Genomic DNA, 24,579 nt, shown 5'->3' with positions numbered 1-24,579 from the left:
GTGTAACAGCCAAGGACCCATTAAGCTGCCTCAATGCCCCAGATTTGTCAGCTTCTCTGTGCTTCCCTCAGAAATCAGCTGGCTGGTCTCTCAGAAAGCAAGTCAAGCCCTGCAACAGTCGGTGCACATCTGGCACAGGAACAGCCTTGCACATGGCATTTGTTTGGCCAGCAGTGCTTTAGGAGGTGAGGGCCACCAACTGTGTCACGCAGCTCTCAGTATTGTTGTTGGGCAGCACAGCAGACACATCATTCAAAGGCTTCCCTATTCTCAAGGGACATTTCTATCAAAAAATTAAAAAAAAAAAATTCCCAGGCTGTTCTTTACTTCTAAAAGACCTGAAATGAATTGCAGTCTCTTCCTTTTAGAGCATATTTTTATGTTACCCATTCCTCCTTTCATCCTAAGGATCAAGTAGGAGGGTATTTGCAGCATGGTCTCTCTCTGATCTTTGTGATTCTAGAGCTGCCCAGACAAGACCAGAGCAGAATAACATCTGTCCAGATCAACATTAATATCTTTGGAGAGAAGGCCAAGGAGAGCAGAAAAGAAATGAGACAAAACACATGCCAGAGGATGAGAAGGAGTAAACAAAAGGATCTTGAGAATCTAAACTGACAGTCTTGAATGCTCAGCAATAGTGCTAGCAGTGCTCCCCCCACAAGACACAAAGTAGAATAACCTGGAAACCAGTAATATGTGCAGAGCTTTGTTTAAAATTAGGGTAGGTATCCATGATGAAGCCACATGATGAAGACATGATGAAGCCTTTCTGAGATGGCAAAGGAGCAAGCATTTGGCAGACAGCAGTCAGTAGTGTACGCTTAAAATATCAGAGATTGGCTATGCAAAGCTAACTTCCAGGAAGACAGAAAAATTAATAAAAATAAAATTAAATTTTTTGCATGGAAGGACAATTTATTTCCCCTCTCTGACCTTCAAATACCCCTTGAAGAAGTAAACAGTGCCATTCCTCTAAACCACTAACCTTTCCCAAATGAAACCACATTGTCTAGCATTAAATTTTTTCAAGCATAGGCCATGGTGAGGGGTGGGGGAAGCTAAGATAAAAGCAAAACAACGAGCTTTAAAACAGTGTAAGAGCTTTTTCTGCAATACTGAAACAGATCATGAGTTCTAGCTCTCCGAAGAGAAGCAAGTGAATTCTGCTCAAGCATCTGCGAGCAAGTTAGCTTGGGTTTAAGCTAGAAAAGATCACATATTCTGAAATACTTACTCCTGATTAGGCACAGCCATTTCCACCTCGTGTCATGGCCAGCAGAATGGATCTGACTCTTGCCTTTTCTCCCCTCTGGACTAGACCAAATGTCATCTTCCTAACTACAAGAAGATACAGAGAAAAAAAATTAAATACATACATACATACATATATATATATATATATATATATATATATATATATATGAAACCTCTTAGGCATAAAACTTTGCTAACTTTTCATGAGGTGACTAATTTTCCCATTGCCTGGGTCGGCATATGTGATCCATTGTTTTTGAGTAACATAGATAGATAGATAGAGAGATAACAGATAGATAAATAGATAGATGGATATGTGTGTATATATGTGTGTGTACACATATATATAACACTCACAACAGTGAGTTACATATATTTCTCTCCATAAATCTTCAGTGGAATATAATACCACAGAGCTTATGACAAGTTATTTTCCTGATCCTTTGTTAAGCTTACTAGCATGAGCTCCGTCCTAGTTTGTATGCTGCCTTCCAACTCATAACCTGATGGGGAGCTTACAGAAAAGCTAAACACAGCTGGGCAGAAGCTGGGTCAGTTTTGGAAGGCAAACCAGGAATCAACCACCAAGGAACTGCTGCCATGCACCACCTCCTGGGGACCCTAAGACAGGGGTTTGGTAACAGCTTTTGATATATCCAAGGGGATGCTGGAAGCAGGATATGTTGAAGATGTTTGTTCCCAAAGCACGGAGAAAGAAAGAAGAGAGCCATTACGCCCTCCATACATGCCAAGAGTGGGAGAGAAGGTGTCACATAATTTACAAGGTAAGCCCTTCAAGAGCTGATGGAAATGAACTAAGTTGCTTGTTTGAAGGTCATGTGTATAAATGCCTGGGCAAACCACAAGACAAGCAAGTCCACTTGCTTTCTGAAGCGCAGGCCTGAACAGCCAAAAAAAGTATTGGCTCTAATAGTAAAGAAAGAGAATGGAGAAAACTCACAAACACTGCTCATCTTCTCAGAGACAGGAGCCAGATTCCCACTTTAGAATAGAGCCCCGTAACTAGAAAAGCACCAAAGGGGGCGGGGAGGAGGAGAAGTCAGATCCTGCCTTTGAATTCCTCATTTCAATTTATGTATCCTATCTGCCAGAGAATTAAAAGAAGAGAGGCAAATGCTGGAGATTTGCATAAGTTACACTGAAGCAGAGATGCATGCTGGTCTTCAAAGTAGCAACCTTCAACGTGGCTTCTTCTTTCTTCCCTGCTCACTTTTTTTTTTTTTTCTTTAATCGTTTTTTCCCTTTAATGATCCTCTCCTCGCCCGCCTCTCTGAAGAGTTGCACGGAAAAATGCTGCCATCCAGCGGCATTCCCAGAAAGAATCCCAGAGACTGGGAGTTGCAAGGGTCCGGAGAGGGAGACACCACACCCCCCACCCCCTTTTAATCATCCCAGAGCAGAGGGGCAGCAAAGGGGGTTCAGGAGATGGAGTTTTAAGGCTTGCTGGCACTCCTTCACTGGCAGACATGATCATCTCAAATCAAAAACATGATGACTCTAAGGATCCTGCAAAGCACACTGATTACTCATTACTGAATCCAGTTTGCTCACTGGCAAACGGAGTTTCTGTAACTGATGCACTTGAAAAGCCCTGATTTTATTTCCCTGAATGATCTAAACATAACTGTATAAAAATTGAATAAAAATTCAAATATCTAATTTTGTAAATGTAATTCGAAATTTAAAAAATCTCCAATTTTGAATGAAAAATATTTCCTTTTCTGTTATTTAGAATTATTTTCCTAGCGCCCAAAAATTACCAGTTTCTCAGACTGAAAGAAATGCAGTCTGCTAACATGTTATAGAAGACTGATTTTTTTTTTCCCCTAGGAATATTTAACATTATTCAGTAACTTACTCGAGGACAAATGTCCACAGTCTATGAATTATAGTTTGAAGTCATTCATCTAGGTTTTCATAATCCATTAAGGCTTTGGAGACCTTTCCATCACTTTGTTAAAAGCGTGAAAATATCTGTTCCATGTCATGGAACTGTGTGCTATGTGCATAAACACATAGTTACACAGCCGATGTTGCTGTCTCTGGAATGGGACAGCAGGAAGGGCTGGAGCAAAACCAATCCTTTTAAACAAGCACATACACTTGCAGAGAAGGTCAACAATGTTAAAATTTTTTAAAAAAAAAGAAAGGTGGTTGTTTATTTATCTTAGGGTAAGGGGATTTTCCATACCACCATCACTTAAAAACATGTATGTGCAAGACTAATGCACCAAGTTGTTTATGAAAAATTAACATGTTTGTTAACCTGTTTTGGCTGTGCCTGTAGCAATACGTGCCTAGTATAGCACACCCAGGTTGTGTCTGCAGCTTGAGTTTTTGCTGCCTTCTTGCTCCACAAATCTCCCCTACCAGAAGTTCTAAGCTTGGCATGAACTTGGCTCTGCTATTCAAGACAGAGTTTTAAACTTAAACATCTGATTCCAGAGATAGGCACAGCTCTCTCCCTGCCTTCTACCCCCAAAGGGTGAATTTGGAACGTTTCCCATGGCATTCCCAGAGGCTAGCACTCCCCAATGTCCAGCACCCAACATCCTGCCCCTGGGTTGTCTCCCATGGAACAGGTGACCCTCTTTTCTCTCCCTGCTTTGGGACACAGCAATCTAGAAGGAATAAAACCAGGGGGTTTCATTTTGGTTGCAATAAATTATTTATACTCATTTTCCCCAGTTTGCAAAGTCTTCCCACATGTTTGACTTTTCAGTCACTTTACAGATTGAGTGCGTAACTGCCCACTGCACAGCCCCAGTCCTCAACCAATGAACAGCCTCACCAAAGGAAGCAAAATGCTGACTGGATCATCCACACAATTCTCCAGTGTGAGTGGATGGAGTCAGACTGGGGGCTGGCTGGGTTTCTGTCAGACTGTCAGCTATGGCGTAAAGCACCAAGTCTAGATTTCCAGGCCATGTCCAGATCCCACCTTTCGTGGGAAGAGCTAGGATGGAATTGAGCTGCTGGCTGTGGGATGAGCCTGCAGAATGCCATGACAGGACAAAGAAGCTCATCTCCACCTGACCTTGGTGGGGGGAGATGCCACAGGGCAGAGCCCTGCGGAGAGGAGCCTGCCAGAAGCTGCCGGGTGGGCAACGTGTGATCCCCCCCATACAGGTACATTAAGAAAGTGTGTTACTGACATGGCAATGTGTGATAGGTCACTTAGTGAAAAACACCAGGCAAGGAAATATTGGGTCTTGAAGCAGTGTATAAAACCAGCTCGTTTCTCTGAATAAAAGTCTCGGATTCCCTGCCGGCCTGAGTCCGTGCCTTAGTCATTACGTCAACCTTTCATACCATACAGAAGTCCAAATGCTCCACTGGACCATAGAAAAGACATCTACCTCCACATGTACCCATGAAAGAAAGCTAAGATAGGAAACTACTTGCCTCAGTGTAAATATGCATCTTGGTTTCTGCTTCATGTACTTCATTCCCAGTATAAACCATTTTCAGTAATCCCATTAAATTAAACTGCAGGCCTGCATGTAAATTCAAGAAATTTTTTTATTACTGAAGCTTGAATTTTCCATTCATGCAAAGCCTATATAAATAGTTCCATTTTAAATCAAACAAATCATCGACCAAAAGGCTCAGCCTTAAAAGCAAGGTCAATATACCTACATTCAGGACCTACAGGAACATGCTCACAATATGTGGTAAAGGAATGTGTATTCCACACATGACAGATAATGGAAGGCAATGGGGTTACATCTACTGCTGACCACTCCCTATGCCTATTTGTTCAAATAGTCTCTCCACTATTTTCACCTCAAAAAATGTTTTCCATCCTTGCCAACAGTTGGGTCCCCTCGGCCAGGTATTTTGCAAAATCCTCTATCACTCCTGTTTACTGTGTGTCTACTCTTTGATTAGACATGACTTTACAGTTCCCAGGGTGTTGCTGTGGTATGTTTTAAAAGGATGAAGAATTATCAAAATATGAGAAGACTGTCCTTTGGGCCTATTCAAAGTCATTAAAATCCAGCAAAGTTCAAGAAAAGAGAGATTCATATTTCATGAGAGGCTTTTTGCCCCCTATTTTTTACACGGCCCTTTACCCATGCTAGTTGCGTGAGCCAGTTTCTGCTAATTTTGCAAGAGTCGAGAGACCCAGATTGTTAAAACATTCTGTTTACTGGCCTGCAAAAGGTCATCTCTTTCAATGGTTGTCATTAAGCCCATTACTGCACAATTTAATCATAGATGCTTAGAGAAAACACTCAAAGCAAAATATCACAATCAACATGTCTAAGTGCATTACATAATAGATCAGTAGAATGGAAGCTTCCAATTTCCCGTCAATGTGACTGAGTAAATTATTTTCTTGAGTAGACTAATTACTATGAAATATCTCAACCAAAACCTCTCCTAAACTCCATCTATCAGTCATTTACTACATGCATCCTTGTCAGAAGAAATATCCACTTATCTGCTCCATTTAGAATAATGAGACTAATGAGTTTATAATTGTTATTTACCAAAATCCTTTATAAAAGTAATGAAGGAAAAGTAACTGTTACATCAAGTAAGTAGAAAAATACACTCCCATGGGACAGCCTTTCTGTGGGAATTGCATTGCTAGCAGTGAAAATTTGTGGACAGAGTAAATCAATAGAAGCAGCATTTTACAGTCTAACTGATGGAGTAAGCAAGGTGTGGACTCCCACCTTCCCAGGATGCTTTTGTTGAGCTATGCAGAAACATGCAAAGTAAATCAAATAAATGAGTCTGTCAAAGCAGTTCTGCCACCACTAAGTCATACCCAACACCTAAGCAGGACTCCTGTTACATGTAGCACCAACAGTGCCCTTGCTTGCCTCTTGCTTTCAGTTCATAGCACTTCATCCTTCCAAGCACTGTGCAAACACTGATGATTTTTAAATAAATAAGAAAATAGAACTGGCATAGTAGAATGAAGACCAAGTCTCGGGAATGTTTTGCCCAGGGCTGCAAGCAATAAATCAATGCACTACAAGATAATTACGTAGTCAAACTGAGGATTCAAAAAACACCTCACATCTATGGCAGTACCACAGAGGAAACACAGTGAATCCATCAACAGATGCCCTTATATTTAAGGGTGCTTCAATCTCAGATTCTTATTTCAAAACACGCATTAACTACAACCCCAAAAAATCCACTTCAACTGAAAGAAAAAGATTAAAAAGTCTTGAACCTGAAGTCCTAATGGACTATGGCAAACAGCATTATTGAGTTGGGAACGCATTCTTTCTCAAGATATCAGATATCAGAGTGGAGATGGTAGAGCATGTAACAAATAGAAATAAATCTGGAACTGGAGCTAAAGTGAGACTGGTAGAATACACCAATGATTTTTTATCATATACTGATCCAGTTTGTAGACTCTTTCCAAAGCATCCAGCATTCCTTTCTATTGAAAACAGATCATTTTGTCTCAGCCATACTAATGTTTTCTTGTTCTGAATCCCTTTTCCCTCACATTTATAAGCTCTTTGCAGATGACTAAAAAAGAAGAGATTTGAGATCCCACACTATAGGAATAAAAATATTTTAGAAGAGGCAAAACATGTAAGAACTATGATATTTCATTTTCCTTGTCCTTGTCTTTTGTACAGAGTTAGACAATTTCACTGCATGTTGATAAGGTTATACTACAGGATGAGAATATCTAAGGAATTATTCAAAAGAGATAGTACTCAATAAAAATTCCTGTATTTGAAAAGCTGCAACTAATACATCCCATGTGAGACATCAGCTCCACAGACTTGATAATTTTTGGCTCACCCTGAGTCAATGCCTGACTAGTCTGAACACTAAACGATGCAGCTTACACTAACAGCAAATTGTTCAGCAGGATTGGTCAGAGGAAGGAAACCCCTTCCAATGAAAAAGGTAGCACTTGCAGCAGGTTTTTGATCCCAGCCTCATGATGAAAGAATTCCAAGAAAAGATGTTGATTTGTTTCTGGTTTTTTGGTAAGATGCCATCTTTAACAGGTAAGAAAAGACTTCTTGTCTTGGGTGTCTACCAACATTGAAGCAGCCATAGCACTTGTAAAAATATTTTATTAGGATGAATATTTTCCTGTCAAAAAATTGATCTGGTTGAAAACTGCATGTCCTTTTATAACAACATGCCTACCCAACAAATTCAGGAATGGAACAACATGTCCATTTCTTTCATTTAAGCCACCATGGAGATGTTTTGGTTTAGATTTGTATTCTAATATCAATTTGTATTCTTTCAAAACTTAGATATTCCCATTATGGAGAAAAACCTGCTTTATAGAATTCTGCAAATAGGGATTAAGTTTAAATCATAAGCAGAGATTTGATATGGTTAAAAAAAAAAAACAACTAAAAAAATGAAAAAATTATAGCCTATACCTATAAATTCTAGTGCACATCTGCTCTATGACTGCTGTGCAGGAACGCTGGGAGTCTGTCTACAAACAATTCACGTAGACAAACATTCTAAAGATACCTTAATCTCTTTGCAATTTATTTCAAATGCCTTTGATACAAGGACTTTGGTTAGCAGAATAGGTAAGTGCACAATTTGGAAACAAGTGTTATTATCAGAACATTACTGAAAATGTCTCAACAACTGACTACAAGAACAGTAAGAAAAGACACAGAAACAGGATTTACAGCTTCCAGCCCAGTCCTGCCCTTACCTCCTACCCATACATAAAGTCCTTGACTACTCTGGCTGAAGACACTGTACCCCATTTGAGGAGCTTATAGCTTTGAAAATTGAAGTAAAACCTAAGCCTTTTCTGAGAGTCTCTCCTCCTGTCCTTGCAAATTGACCTGAGGTTAGCAAAAGACAAAAATATAAAGGTCCCTTTTTTGCTGCAAGAACAGCAAATCACATGAGAAAAGTAGCAACATGGGATTGTATATTCTCCAGGATTTCTCCATCTAAAACCTGGGTGACTAACTTTCCACATTGCTGCTTCCAAACACTTTGCCAAGCTCCATTGCAATGACGAATTCTGTCATGCTTAGAGTCAGTAGAAATAATTAGTGTTTAGTATCTATTATTTTTAAATGGGACAAATAGAAACCATGTTTAAACCAAAATAAGAGCATACATTAAAGTGTGCTTGTTTGAATGGCAGGGCTTTAGTTAAAATGATGCAGAGCTTTGCTAAGCTCTGAGAATATAAGGGAGATACAGAAGATCTTAAAAGTGGACAGATGTATTTAGCAATTTTAAAAAATAATATTACAATAAATTAAACAAGGACATCCCTTCACAAAAACATTGAAACATATACCTTAGAGTCTAGATATTCATTGTAGATATGAGAATTCCTCTTTTATCTCTAGGCAGCCATGTCTATCTCTGCAACAATGAGCACAATAACCCTCCTTATGAAGTGGATTCATATTCTTCATGCTTTTTATTAAGCCACCCATATATCTGAATACTTAAGCAAGCATGTCTATAAACAAACAGTGACTATTATGTCTTCTCTTCTTATTATATCTTCTTTTCCCTGAGATATTTCTACACCTGTACAATGTTGCTCCTTAAGTTACTCACCACCTGAAGCCTAAAACAATTCAGTGCTTCTGTGAAGCTGATGAAAAACAGGTTATAATTCTCTTTAAGAACAGAGGATGAAAAAATAATCCCAAACTTGTCAGCTGTGGATTGATCCAAATATCAGAAATTTAAGGACACTGAAAAAAAGAAACTGTTATTCAGACACCCATAGACTGTTAAGAAAAAAAATAGTTTACTATTGGCATAGGATAACCCACACCTAGGGATTTGAATTTGTCAGAGGCACTGATCATTTGCTTTGGACAGCAACGAGAGTCTGTTGCAAGTGACATTTCCACCTGGGTCAGGCAAGACTCCCCAAACCGTGGTTCTGCAGATTCCTTCTATACAGCCGCTCCATGGCCCCTAGATGATCCCTCCAGTACATGAATGATCCATTGCTATTGTCTCAAACTTCATGGAAAATACCCCCTACCCATTTTACCTACCTAAAAAATACTGTACTTCATGACCACTTCTGCATCTGTAGAAACAGCTTCTACTGATTCACAAGCATCTTATCAATGCACAGTTTGGTCTGTTTTGCAGCAGGAACCACCTGGGTATCACTGGGACACCCAGATTCTTCACTCAGCATGTTAATAATTGTATTTAAGCAAAGAAACTGTTCTAAACACTAGGGAAAATCTTCAGGGGAGTCTGAAATGTCCACATGGAAAGCTCCAAATACTTGGTCAAGTATACGCCAAGTATAAGCCAAATACTTAGCTGTGGAGACATCTAGTAGTTCAGTCAATGACTGAGTTTCAAATCAGTTCAGTGTCCCACAGCAGTGCATTATCTCCTCTGCACAGATGACTAACCAAGGAGCTCCGGGACCACCCAGGCTGTTGAAAGACTGAAGTGCAGGCATGCACACAGGTTGCAACCCTTTTACCTGGCTACAATTAGAACAAACTTGACTTTTCTTATTTATAACTTGAATCCCACAGCCCTTGCAACAGAACAATCACTGACAATACCAGACAGCTACAGTTAAACCCATTACATGGATGTCCTGGGAAATCCATGTTTTCCAGAGAATTCATCCCATCCACTAGAGATCACCACAGTCAGCAGCTCATTTGCAACACCATTTTACAGAGGAGAAAGCAGGAACCTGTGTTGCAAAGCAGAAAATTTGTTCTCACAGCTTAATGGTGAAATTACCACATGAGATCCCTTAGAGCTCAACTCTCCTAAATATAAAGTTGTACTCAACAGAGCATGGGGCACTGAAGAAAAGCCAGTATCCTGCCCTAGTAAGTAAATGGCAATATGCTCATGTCGCAAAATTCTGCTTAAAATAAAGACAATATTTCCCAAAAGAGCCATAGATATGAATATCATCTCAGCCAGCAGTGGATTTTTTGAGCTGAGAAAAATAAGCCTTACATTTATGAATGGTTGCTATTTAAAGGAAAGGCAACATATGGCAAATTTTATTTCAGGATTAGAGTGTTAAGACGGGTTACAGTAGCACCTACAGTGCCTGACTGCTAACATGACTAAGGACAGCCATATGACAAAGCAAGAGAACTGTGTCAGTCCTCACTGCTTTTTCCAGTACTTCATATAAATGTACTGGAAAGGTCAAAAAGAGACTATATTTGGATTTCGCTTATTCTGCTATTCCAGTTTCAGCTCATGAACTAGATTGAAGGAGACTTGTGATACAGTAGATATTTAAAACATGGGATAAACACGGTAAGGCACTCAGCCACTTGGATAATGTAAAAGGAGTTCTGCCAGAGTCGATACCTCCCTATATCAGCTCCTGAGAGGCAAGTACATGCGTCTCATCTGCACCTGCATAAAATGAAGTGATTGCTACTTCACCGACAATTAACTGTACAAATACTGGAGTGATCCCAAAACCCTGAGAATCCACTAAGCCTTTGGAAATCAGGTGGGTTTTTATCCACTGCTGCCAAGATACCATTCTTCTAGTGCAAAAGAAGTTTAAATTCTTAATGTCTGTTCCAGGCAGTACTTTCCAACCCCAGAGGGTCAAGCAAAAGATAAGAGACTGCACCAAAAGCAATACAGAGCCTAAGATTTGTAGGCATCAGATTGGAAAAAAAATGAAGATAATCTGTTTTGCCAAAAATTAAGAGAAAAATTATACGAATTATACAAATTATAATCATTTTTCTTCAGATTTAACTACTGCATGAAATAGAAAAATAAACATCCCCAAGCTGTTAGCATAAAAATTGAGTTGTTCTGTCTAGAGACCGAAGCATCTGGTTACCGTACCAGAGGGAACCTGACAAACCTTCCCTTTGACTGGCAGCAGCAGATTCATAACCTGTGCGAGGCACTGGATCTAGATTATTTCAGCTTCCTTTCATTCTCTACAAGCAAGAATACAAAACAAGCAGATTTTCTAGACAGTGATTTATTTGCCAAAGATCTGAACTTTATTTAATGCTTTCAGTAACAACTCAGCAATCTACAGCCCACCATTTATCTGGCTCTGTTTTCCTGAAGTCATATGATTCCTAGTCTGCCATCTTTGATCCTTACCTTGGATTTGTCCTGCATTAGCAGAGCTGCTAGCATTCCCAGCAAAGAAAATTATTTAATCCGACTGTGCATAGCAACTGAAGTTCCTGCTTGAAGCACAGATTTTGGTACTTAAAAAAGGTAGTAAACAAAAGAGACATTTGGAGAGCAATGGAATTAAACTGTCTTCTGGCTTCCCTGCCAGGGCCTTGCAAGACCTGCTCCCAACTTTGCTGTGCTGTGGGATTTGGGTCTTTTTGTACTGAAAGGATTCTGAGGGACTGATTGTTTAAAACACTACAATTGGCCATGATTCACTCAGTCTAGTTGGCACCACGTCTGGGTAGAAATATATTTCAGGCTGAAAAATGGTTCCGCTTCCCTTAGGCTGACAGTTGACGCTTTTTCTACTCCAGTAATTTTTTCCAGCAGTCACTTTTGCAGCAACAATTCCCAAGATTTTCCTTCTAACATAACCTACACTGTGGTGAAGAGTGGGCCATGATCTTTTTTAGGCATATAATGAAACAGTAAAAGACTTTTCTGCAGTTTGTTTTTGTGAGTCCATTTGCTTTTGATTACAAAGCTGTGGAAGTCATCACTTTAATCCAAATAATTTTCCAGATACTTACGCCTAAATGATGCTCTCTATAATAAATTGCCATATTTTATGTAAACAGTACAAGCTTTATGTGCTGCTCTAAAAGTTCATCTGTTTAATCTGGCCCTGTCAAGGGCCCAGGCATTTTGAATCAAGGCACGAGCTATATTCTCTTGCTGTTTTCAACATTGTGGACAAAAGCCACTTGCGTTTTCCTGAATAAGTATTGCCTTATTTCCAACACTGTAGGAAACCCTTGTATTTTTTAACAGAGACAGAGGCTAAAATTACTAACTAAGCATTCGCTTATGTTTTGGTCCCCATAACAAGACTGACTGCAAAAGCAGCATGCCCTTCTCGCTGCACCAGTGCTTACACCAGCAGGACTGTCATAAATTGTAATGGATGGCTTCTGTGTGTTGTACAGCTCTCTTTTTGATAGTTCCAGGCATATTTATCTCAGCTTGCAATTTACTCATGTCAGGCTGTATCCCAGCAGTACATAGTCTGTCTCTTCAAAATGCTGTTTTGCTTCCAGAGAACTGGCAATTTTCCACCTTCAGTTTTAATCCAAGCTCCACTGACTTACCTGAGGCCTCTGCACAGACTTATTATTCTGTCCTTTTTTTGCACCACTCCTGCCTGTACCCCCTCTCCCACTCCTTCTTCTGCCACCATGGGCAATGCACACACTGACAGGCATTCCCAGGTGTCCTACTCCATGCGCCAGGGATCTGCACAATACTGAATGCGCAGACCATCTGATACATGGGGATAATCTTTTCACGGAAGCCTTGACAAAGGCACCTTATATACAACTCATTATCAAACTTATCTGCCAGGAAGGTGTGAGTCGCTTACCTTTCAAAACTAATAGGCAAGTGGCATTTTTTATATTATTTTGTCTTCTTGAGAGACCAGAGAATGTCCTTTCTCTTTCTACCTTTTTTTCTAATGGATGAGTTTAAGCACACAATCTGCCTCTTTTTCACCATCTGGCAAACAAGTCAGATAGCCCAATTAGCTGGATACAGAGAAAGGCCAGAAATGAAGACTAATCCAAATTTCATCTAAATTTTGTTGGAAAGGAAAAATAATATTACAGAGACCCTGTTTTTTTACTTAACTTTGTGAAGAAAATGTCACTAATTATGTTTTATCGGGCAGTAGTGTATCCCAAACAAAACAGCAATTCAGATGGAGAAGTTTGATCTTGAATCTCTGGTTGATTATTCAGGTTTTGTGGTTTGAATTAATTTCATGTGTCTTCTGTATAAGACTTTCTACACAGCCCTTTCTGCCTTCAGCCAAATTGTTATGGAAGGTAAAAGCCACAGCTGTCAAGTAAGTATGATTTAACCACTTCAAGCTAGCAAAGAAGATAGCAGAGAAAGACTCAGTGAAATGGAAAAGCTTTCAAGCATGACCCAAGCCACCACCTGCTCTGAGGGAGCATCCAGCACACAGAAAATATTTGTTTGACCTAATCCTTAATTTTTTTAGGCATCCACCAAACACCCCCCATGTAGCCTAAGTGTTTCATCAGGATAACAGGTAGAAAGTTTTCTTTCCTGCTATCAGAACTAAATGGAAGCTTATTATTTTCCACTGTATAAACATAAATCAAGTTAATTTCTCCCTCTCATAAGCAGTAAGAAAGACTGAGCACTTCATCTTGTTATATAGTCCATAACAGAAATAGCTAAGGAGCTATTAGGTAACAAACTCCATTCTCTTAATTTTTCCTATCAGGCCACAGTTTCTTAACACCTTACTATTCTTGTTAGCTTTTTCTCAGTTCCCACCTTAGAAAAAAAAATGAAATTATTTCACAAAGATTTATATTCACATCAGGTTATCGTGCTGTGATTAGTCCTTGTAATAAAGCACTGGAAGATGCTTACAGTACCAGGAGCCTGGGTTCAGGCTTCAGAAGTCTCTCTTTAAAGGGCATCTTGCCCAAGGCATCCATATTAAGTGATGTTTCCCTACTCAGTTGCCTCCACCACAAGTGCTGTTTCTCAGTGAGAAGCATGTTAATTTATGGATTCCCAACAGAAGCATATTTCCCATCACCAGCCATAACTGCCACTCCTGGTCCACAACAGTTCTGCCATTTGTCCTTCCTTTAGCTTCCTCACTTGTGCATGCAACTGTCCCAGAACAAATGTCCTTTTAAGCTCACCCCTTTCCCTCCCCCATCCCCACAGCTCACCTCAGCTGCTAATGGTCAGCAGAACACAGAGCAATGCTCATGAAGGATCCTTTCCATTAAGTGAGAATAGCAGGAGAGCTGGAGGGAAAAGGAGACAGCAGGTAGCTTCCAGGATACTAAGGGAGTGCATGCCATCATCTTCTCTTTATCACAACCCAGAATTACATCACTCTGTGCTGTAAGATTTGCTACTTTACCCAGCTTGCAGTGGCTCCAGCGAGGTTAAGGCATAGGAAAGAGAGCAAATCCAGAAAGGGAGGGTTGCTTTAAAAGCACACATTTGGCAAATTTTTAATTCATCTGTCCTACACAGGAGTCACTAAGATGCAACCAGCCTTCGAGCCCATTTCTTCCCTTTGCTCCCACTGATATCAACTTGTTAAATAATTCTTCATGAGGAAAAAGGCGGGAGAGGTCAGTGACTGATCAGAAACAAACCTGAGCCAAAAAAGCACATGCCAGACAGCAAACTCTCTTGCACTGTCTGTCAGATGGACAGTGTGTATCAAGCTGCATTCATTTCCTGTGATCACAATCTTTCTTGCTCCCACATTAAAAACTAAGACACTGACATGCTAGGACACCAAAGAGGCACCAGCAAAATTATTTTCATTTTGCATCCAGAGAATCTCTACACAAAATGGAAATAATATGTCTATATTTCAAGGCAGTCAAAATGCCATCATGGCAGTCTGTCTGTCTATCTATCCAGGCCCATCAATCCTTCTTGTTATTGTTGACCCAAGCAGGTAGCTGACAGGTCACAATCAGCCAGGCAGAGAAAGTTATTATTTTCTGAGGCAGAGAAGACCTGCAGAACATGTTTCTTTTTTGTTCTACAGAGCATCAGATCTTAATACTGCAAGTGTGAAATAGAGTTACTAATGTCCTCTCCTTCCCCTTTTCCCCACACTTTAGGGAGAAGCCCTGCAGATTTAACAAGGAGGTAACTAATCACCTTGCACAGAAATGAAAGGTTTCTGAGGAAGTTATCCCTATCACAACATAAATATGAATAGCTCCACTGAAGACAATGAAATTCCACTGGGATAAAAGCTTTAACCAAGGGTTAAGGATTTTACACAGAATTTGTTCCTTTTAAAAAAATCTTTGGAGTCCTTCCACAGAAGAGATAAAATCCTCTGCTCAGTTAAAAGAGTGGTTACAAAATAACCTTTCATAAAGGTTTCCCATTGAATTTTGAGAACTTTTCCATTAGTACAGAATGATAATATTGTCTCTGGAAAGTGCCTTGTTCCTGCAGTGGTACAGCATCTATACAATGCCTCTTCATCTGAGCTATTAGAGCACACAAAAGTAGTTGGAGTGTGAATCCATTTCATAGAGGCTATGTACCACTTAGAAGAATGAGGACAATAAATCCTGGAACTGCCAGCATTTCTTCCCAATGCAACAAGATACTCATTTAACTTCACAATTTCAACTTAAAACATGACCAAGAAAGACAAATGCTCATCATGCTAAAACAGAGTTGTCTTTGGAATTGAGGCTTTCGCTGCAGAAGCCAGGTAGGGGAATTTCTCAACTTTCAGGGCACAATTGTTTTTAAGCCTTTGTTTAAAACCCTGGGAGAAAGAGGATTCATTATGACAACAGAGTTTGAAAGAAAAATCATTTTAGCAGCAGTGTGTTTGACCTCAAGTATGATTTTTGCGTTGCACAGTACAAAAGAAATACACTATTTCTAGCAATGAAGTAGCTCCAACTAGTAAAACAAAAGACATTTTAGACTGAGAAGTATCTGAGGAACTGACTGTCTTTCATAACAAATGAAATGAAAATTCCACTCCATTTACTGTGCTCCCATGGGAGTAATGCACACATCTAAGTTTCAACCAAATGGAAAATGCAATAGCAGCACTTAACTTCATTTTCTTGTATCTGTTCTCAATTTTATGAGGGATATACTTTAAACATCTGTAATAATTATATTGAAATTGTTTTTAAATTAAATGTCACAGAATACAGTTGAGAAAAAACAGCCTTCGGTACATGAATTACACATTGTTTTAAAACAATACATAACAATGATTAACTATCTGCAGGTACATTTAAAGAAAGGACAGTGGAGGAAACTCAGTGGGATAATCCTTCTTCCTCCTTTTGTAAAACAGTTGCACAAGATTGTCCCTAGATTCCCAGTAAAAGATCCCCTCCCCCCAACCCTAGCATCTGAAATCACAAATCCTTTGAAGAAATTCTGTACTACTGGTAACATTGACATTTCAGAAGACTTTCATGATTTTCTACTTGACACTCTGAATACAGTAAAGTATAGTTTACCTCTTTGAAATGATGTTATTAAATGGTTTATTTTTTACAGGAATAAATTGAAGTACATTTTTAAATATATATATATAAAGTGTGACTGTGTGTGTATGTATAAATGTGCATATGCAGGCTTACTTGTGCAATACGAGCACCCTTTTGGGGCTGGACCACTACAAACTCACCAATTCCTCCTCCTCCTCCTCCTCCTCCTCCTTTATTGAGCAGATATTCTGGGAGATGACTTTTTCCTCCTCCTCTGTCTTGAACAGCCAGAGTGATGTGGAGAGATATAGTGCAAGCTACAGCTGAGATTTCAGTTTACCCAAATGGATATGTCAAGCAAAATTAAGATCACTTAGACTTATCAAAGTTTCCACCAAATTCCACTTTTTTTTTTTTTTTTACATAACTTATTGTCATAGGTTAGCAAGCATAGTCCCGGAAGGGACGTCCTTGCTAAGGGGTGCTTACAGTTTCCTCTGGGAACTGATAGAACCTATCAGCTGGCCAGTTTGAATATGGACAATTCTCTAAGCCACTTAAAGTTGTGATCACCTCTGTGATCCACATTTAAGAATAGGCAAACTCCCCCTCCAGGCTCTCTCGTTTCCGGCGCTGGGACAAGTGGCTGCAGGCCCCATGTGGGGGCCAGCGGGCCCGGCCAGGCCCTGCTTGGGCCAGGCCGGGCCGGGCCACGGCCATCCTGGAGCCGATGGACCTGTTCCAGCCGTGGAACCCCCCCCACTGCCTTGCCGTGGGCAGCCGGAGCGGCTCGGCTCTCCCCCCCCTCTCCACTGCGATAAGAAAAATTCAACATTCCAGCTGCAAAGCTGCAAGGCCGAGGTGAGAGTAACCCTTTTATTGCTGTGAAGAGCTGAAAACCTGAGGGAAGAGAGAGAGGAGATGCTTAAAGCTGAAATTCTGTTGTGAAGCTATGATATATCAGAGTATCCTGTTGTAATTTCATGAAGATATGGGGGGTGGAGTGTTCAACTCGTGAGCAAAAGCACCTGCGCTGAGATAGGCAGATGCTGACACAGCTGTAATTTCATGAGAAGTTTGGACAGGGAGAGATGAACCAGATGAGGACTTTTGCTCCAAACGGGAAAGGAGAAAACCTCAGTCCGTAGAGATGAACCAGATGAGGACTTTTGCTCCAAATGGGAAAGGAGAAAACCTCAGTTCCTAGAGATGCTCCCAGAGATAGTCCTAACGATGAAGATGATGAAGACCCTTTGCTCCCAGGGAAGGAGAAGGGCCTCTGTTTTTGTTTCTGAACGGCTCAACCTTAAAATTGTACCCCAAAAATCTTCAAGAGTGGACCCTCGAAAGCAGTTGCGGGAAAAGCTGCAAGTCGGGGGAAAGGACTCACACGCAGGCAGAGACTCCTCTTCCTAAATGGACTGAACAATATTTGGAAGTGGGCGGCTGTCTCGTTGTGATAATGTTTTCATAGCATGAGCAAGAAGAGACTTCTCTTTCTAAATGGACTGAACAAGGTTATTATGAAAGTGGTAAACAGACTGAACATCTTAAGGGTTGTCTTTTCACATTGTCAGTGGGAGAAGGGAGGAAGGTGGGGGGAGGAGGAGAGTTCTGAAGGTGGTATAATTTTTTTTCTTCTTTTAGGTCTGTTAATAATCTTCTTCATATTCTTTCAAGTTTGGTGCCTGTTTTGCATTTCTCCTAATTCTTATCTCACAGCAGATAAACAGTAATGAGTATTTTGGACCAAACCACTACACTAATGCTAACCTGTGGTTAAATCTGACTATTTCTGCTTCTAACGCAGACTCTGCGAAAGAGTCATACAGCTGTTCATATTTAAGCAGGCTCTTGTAACAGAGTACAGCGCTCCAAAGATGTAATTAATGGCCATGTGGAACAGGATGACTCACCATCTCTTAATAAGCCACAAGTGCTACAGGCATGAGCAAAACAGGCAAATCACACAGAGTGGTTATCAACGTGTCCTTCTCACAACCCCAAGTAGGAGCGCATTTGGTGTCTTACAAACCACTGAAAATATGTTTCCAAAGGTTATAGATACTTTGGTGAACTTTACTGGCATTATTTTGTGCGTCCTTCTAGCAGTAAAGTATATTTGCTACAAATACATCCATGGCACTCACAGCTCAGGAACAGTTAACCTGTCACTCTAGCTGAGAATCAGGACATCCATAAGTAAAGGGGGTTTAAGCCAAGAAAATTAATGGTTTGTTTGGGGGTTTTCTTTAAGCAGAACTAAAACCAAAGCAGTATAAATAAGCTGATTTGTTACATATACACAAATATGATCATTGTCATTCTATTCACTGGTAAAAGACTGCTGTCCCAAATCATTTCAGGAGCAAACCCCAAAATCCCTGGTTGCCAAACACTGAGTGGACCTGCAAACCTAACACTAGCAACCACTGTCCTAGTGAGTGGATTTCCCTCTGGCATTCTTAAAACCCTTGACTTCTTTCAGTAGTCATCTTTTTCTATCTTTCTCACTTTGATCCTTTCAATATATTCTAACATGGCACTGTTGAACAGCCTTCATACAGGTAAAATAAATTCTAACAAGAGTACTTTTTTTCTTGTTTGTTGTCTTTTTTTTCTTGCACAGCCAGCACAGAATAAATTAATCCTCCATGCACACTTGCTATGAAGCACCACTATATCACTTTCATTTTGACTTCGCCTTTTTCCTTCACAGAAGCAAATGAGCAGAGAATACATTTATACACTTGAACAGAGAAAACTAAACAGTTCAAACATTCTGTTCAATCATCCATATGAAAAAAAGAAAAGCAGTCAAAAACTAACAGTTTCTTCACATCAAGCACCTCACGTTTTTGTTTTTAAAAGTGCTCAAGAGAAAAATCAGAATCAAAAAATTTGTGTCAGATCAAAAGAAGTGGTGATGGACATGAAACAAATTGCAATGCACTTGAAATGTTCACTTCTGAAATTTTTTTTTTTTTTTTTTCAGAACTGCCAACAAACTGAAAAACAATCTGTTCCTTACAATCTATTGTGCTCTTAAATTTTGCTTCACTAGCACATTAAATTGCAAGTGTCTTGATCAATCAAAAGTGACTTCTCAAGGAGTTTTGTTCCCTGATGATAAGCTTACTTTTACTGAGAAGTGGCTAAAGTCCTTTTTATAGCTTTTACATTTGATAAAAATATAAAACTTTTGTTTCACTTTGACTCTAGTTTAATTCATTTAAAATAGGGCTAACTCCAGCTTATTATTTTTACATAAACTGACATCAGGAAGAATAACAGATTTAATCAGGACAAAATACTGAATACTTACTACAAAACCAAATGAGTCTTCCTGCAGTGGGATGATTCTCTTTTTTATTCATCCCACATCACCACCATGTTTGAATGAATCATCTTTTCTTGATATCTCCTAGTCACAGGTCTGTAGCTGAGAAGCCTAGAAGTCCTTTCTCTTTCCACTCTCAATAAAAATCTGAAATAAAAAAAATCTTCCTAGAAACTGTTTAAAAATATTAAGCCTACAACAAAAGACATTTTTTCCAAGAACTTGTCATACATCCCCATTCCTTGGACTGACATGGCTCACATACTTTTTAGGTTTTATGAAAACTTTGGATCCTTGAGGATAAATGCCATCCTCAGCATAAGTGGGTGAGCTCAGTACTGTTGGAGAGTTTTGTAGACCAATGAAAACTCCTGAATCCAAATGTCCTTTTCCAATGAAGTGATTTCTTTGCATATGCTTATAACTCTATTGCTCTGTACTCCCTCTGCACGCAGGAGGAGTTCCCTCAAGGTGACCTTCACCACAGGCAGCGCCCATGGGAAGAGATCTCCAGGCACCAGCAGCACCACGCTACTTGCACGATTGCAAACATCAGGAGGGAAGATGAGGGTCAACATTTCCCTTTATCCACTAGAGAGTACAAGTGCACACGTGCTCACTGGCTGAAGAGCAGACCTGCTAAGCCAAACTGAGGACCCCTTTCCCTGAATCCTCGCTGACCAGATACCAACTTTCATTCACAGGTCACGTGCTCCCTGCACTCCACTAAAGCCAAGCTGGTCAAGGTAGCTTGGAGCAAGGGAAAGGAGGAACAGGTCTTGCCGGGCATTGTCCCCACATCTGGGCATCTATCATGTTTGCAAAGCATGGAAGCAATGCTGAAGCAGATCCCAGTAGTCAGGTATAGATTCAGATTCACAAGGACTCTCAAAATTGCTTTTCTTTTTTTTTTTTTTTTTTTTAATTTCCTCTGGGTATAACAGGTTACAATTAAGCCAATAGGTATTTTACCTTCACTGATATTCTCAGTGGAAGGTTCCTTTATATCAAGAGATCACTTTGTATTCTCAAAAATTAACAATCTGTCTAATCATACTCTAGGGCTTTACAAATCCTTCATGCATACGATTTGTCATTTACCATTAATGTCACTACCATCGGCATGCTGAAGCTCTGAAGAATTATACCAGGAATAGATACAATAAGAAACAATATAACTGCAACAGGAGGAAATCCCCAGACTCACCAGCTTGGAGCAGCTCTGGAGGCAGGGCTTCAGGTTCCTCGTTTTGCCATCACAGAGCTACACAGAGGACTATTACCCTGGTTAAACCAATGACCAAAAAAAGCATGAAATTTCAATCCCACCAGGGAAACAGAGGCCTTATTTTTCTAAGGGCTCATTTTACACTCTCACAAGAGTCTGAAAACTTCAATCACTAAAACATGAACAAGTCTAAAATAAACTAAATACGGTGTTATATATTACCTCTTTTCAGACTGCCTTGTGTTTAAGTCAGATGGCTCCGAAATGTTTCCTCTTTTTATTGGATGAAGACTACAAAAGTTCCCCTGATGTATCAAGGGATATTTTAGTCTCAAATTAGTGGAGTATTGGAAGTAAAGAAAAGGCTATGTTGTGCAATGGTATGTTTAGAACAGAGCTATTGAAAAAATTAGTGTTCTTACAGAGTTACTTTTCAACGTCAAAAAGAACTTGACCAAATGTTTTTGATAGAGTACTGTCCACAGAGACAAAAGGCTGAATCCTTCATCTGATTATCACTGGGATTTTGATATGCAAATCTAGTTCAATCCCAGAACTACTGAATTATTTGAAGGTTTGATTTAATACAGTATATTTAATAATATATGTATAATAAAATACTGTATATTTAATAATATAATATACATTATATTCTTGAAGCCTACAGGGCTATGTCAAGTCCAGACTTGCTTTGCACAAGGGAAAAGTTATGCTTGTACAGCACAAAGGATGTGTAAGTTCCTGTCATTTTCCATCTCTCTGCCCCAGACCCACAGATATCCTTTGTTCCTTCTCTATGGACTTAAACCAGCTACTAATCAGAGATAATTTCCTGTGGAAGATGATGTTAGAAAGACATCAATTCATGCAAAGCCTAAAATCCCAATCCAAAATGATCACTAGCAATTGAATGGGTTCCAGAAGAGCCTGGAGAATATGCCACCACAAACATGTATAGCATCTGACTCTCCAATATAAATGTGTGCACCTGCTATAAGAACAGGACAGGAATTGCCACATTTAAATATTTAATAAAATACTACTCTAATCAATGTCCCAACATCCTACACATAGGAAGTCTTCCCTCATTTCTATGGTGATGAACTTATACCATGAAAGTGGAAACCTAATTACACTTGCTTGTCACTGTGACCACAGAATATAATTATAGCTATCACCAGCCAAAATAATTGGACAGCTGTTCTTAAAAAAAAGTCTTCTTACTTGACTGGAGATGCTTTGATAGGAAGGAACTCAGAAATTTAACCATTAGCCTAACCACAGAGGAAAAAGGAAAGAAAAGACAGCATTTGCTTAGAATATTGGGAACATTGCAGAAGCATGCATTGGAGAGGGAGTGAAAATACAGAATTTAATTTGTTAATCTAACATCAGCATTGATACTAGAATTTAGATGTTAGTTCAGAGGGAAAGCAATTATAAAGAACCCTTTCTCGGTTGCATTACTGTGTCTGGATGGATAAATCTTAAGAGAACATGAAGTTGGCTGGGGACAGCATGAGACAGTCTAGTGACAACAAAAACCACAAGAGGAAACATGGGTGAAAAGAAAGACAAAAAAAAAACCCCAAACAGAAACAAGAGAAGGTTACTACCCTTCTTGCCTTTTATTCAGCTCCAAAATACTGTCAGCTCTCCACCCCAAAAATGTGTTAGACTGTTTCCTAGCAAAGCACAAGGCCCTGCTGTATAAGCAGCAGGAACAAGGCAACAGCAGAGAGGTAGTAACAGAAGCAGGACAAGGGCCCCCAAGGCAGCCGTAGTGGTTTTAGCACTGGCTGCATCTTCTCACCAAACACAAAGCAATAGGGAAAAGAAAAAAACCCCAAACATTTCTTTTCTTCTTGGCAGATGAATCCTTTAATTCACCACCTGCTGCCCAATTCTAATAGCAGTGTGCAACATCCACGGATGCATTGCAGGAGACCAGTGAGGAGACGATGGAGTCTCTGGCACCAGGAGCTTCTGCTAAGCAAAAAGAAGCAATAAACCCCCCAGTGGTCACCCTCGGTTTGGAAGCAGCCACTGACAATCTTCTACACACTATCCCTGACTCAAAACATCAGATTGTGGCATTGCTGGTGATCCAGGGACAGCAACAGCACTTTGTTGGGAGGCTGGGGAGGGAAAAGCAAAGAGGTGCTAATGGGAGATCAAGGCCTGTTCCTCCTCCTGCTGCTTTGGATATAGGAAGAACAGGGCCAGAATTAGTCTGGTGGGGAGTGGAGAACAACAGCAGCAAGTCAGAGAGTTAGGAAGAGAGAGAACTTGTCTCTTACCTGTCTTCTCAATTCAGACAACTTTTACACCTAAATTTAAAGGTGTACTCTGGTAGAGTCACTCTAAGCATCAAGGTTATATCATATGGCTTAGAGCAGCTCCCAAGCAGGAAGCATTCACAGAAAATGGAGATGACCAGAACCACAGGGCAGATGTGACGCAACCTCTCTGGCTGATTCTGTTACTGCCAACAAAAAGGTCCACAAGAGCAGTGCGGAAGAAACCAAAACAGACATATGGCATTGTGCCATGGTTCCTGAAGGCGGACACCTAAAAGCCAATTTCTTATGAAAATAAGAAGAGAATAGCAGAAGAATCAAGCCTGAATACACCACAACACCAAATGTATTAATTGCTTTTGAAAAACTGCATAAAAATTAAAAACAGCGGAGATATTGAATGAACCTTACTCAAGAATTTTGAAACACTTACATATATCACTTCCCTATAAAAATTATCTTCTTATGAAAAATAGGAAATGCAAAACCGCTGTAAAAGGCCTTTATCATTCAAATGTCAAGTCTGCTTTTGATAATTTCTAACACAAGATTAATTTATCTACACAATTATACATTAGCAAATTATATGCAAGTAATGAGAATTGGTAATATTTTCTCTGTGTGCACACTGCACTGAATCTACCTTTAGTCTGCAAAAACATACCCTGCACCTCTGGCAGGTGAGTTATAAACTTGGCTTATAGTTGAGATTTCCCCAAAAGTGCTGTTTGTGATACATTGGAAGAAAAATAATTGTTACATTGAAGCAGCAGCTCTCTTCTTTGCATGAAAGATATAAAATAGCGCTATGAACAGCCAGTAAAATAAGGCCCTCTTCTAGTTGGTAAACAATGTAATAAATGTCGGCCCATTTTTCCAGCAAACTCAGCTACAAACAAACTCATTTGGGGGGACACAACAGACAGTGCGTGTTTAAAGAGACAGCTTTCCTGTCAGGATACAGCTGCTACAGTAGGAAGGGTAATTCAACAGTACCACGGTTCTCTTTCAACCAGCCTGTTCCATGCACTGAATGAGACAGTAGGCTTCAGAGTACAAGGTATATGACTACATAATTTTATCACTGCAAACACACAAGTGAGAAAAGTTTTGCAATTTGGGCTAAACTACTTTAAAAACCGTAACTCCTGAAAAATTGGTCTCCTAACCTAAAAAATTTTCCTTTGCTATATGCATTATATTCATATGCTTTCTCACTGTTCTTCTCTACTTTGGACATTAAACCCTCTGCAGAGGATGCGAGATATGGTGATAGGGCAT

At 39.8% G+C, this 24,579-nt stretch overlaps 1 long non-coding RNA gene across 17 annotated transcripts in view; it reads right to left on the bottom strand.

The window, feature by feature from the left end:
* Positions 1 to 24,579, bottom strand: part of LOC121674611 — a 119,860-nt gene that overhangs the window by 59,084 nt on the left and 36,197 nt on the right. For 12 of the 17 annotated variants that reach the window (XR_006019706.1, XR_006019711.1, XR_006019719.1 and 9 more), the window contains exon 2: positions 1,238 to 1,341. The exons of 1 other annotated variant lie outside the window; for it this stretch is intronic. This is a non-coding gene — a long non-coding RNA (uncharacterized LOC121674611). Of the gene's footprint in view, positions 1 to 1,237; positions 1,342 to 14,156; positions 14,235 to 19,755; positions 19,918 to 24,579 lie in introns of all 17 variants that reach the window. 4 more of the 17 variants (XR_006019705.1, XR_006019708.1, XR_006019710.1 and 1 more) reach the window with 4 other exon arrangements.

The sequence above is a fragment of the Corvus kubaryi genome, unplaced genomic scaffold, assembly GCF_017639235.1.
Source record: "Corvus kubaryi isolate FWS band 111438036 unplaced genomic scaffold, C.kubaryi_AGA036_p1.0 69, whole genome shotgun sequence".
NCBI lineage: Eukaryota > Metazoa > Chordata > Aves > Passeriformes > Corvidae > Corvus > Corvus kubaryi.
Note: the sequence above shows the minus strand (reverse complement) of the source record. Positions and strands in the feature narration are given on the sequence as shown.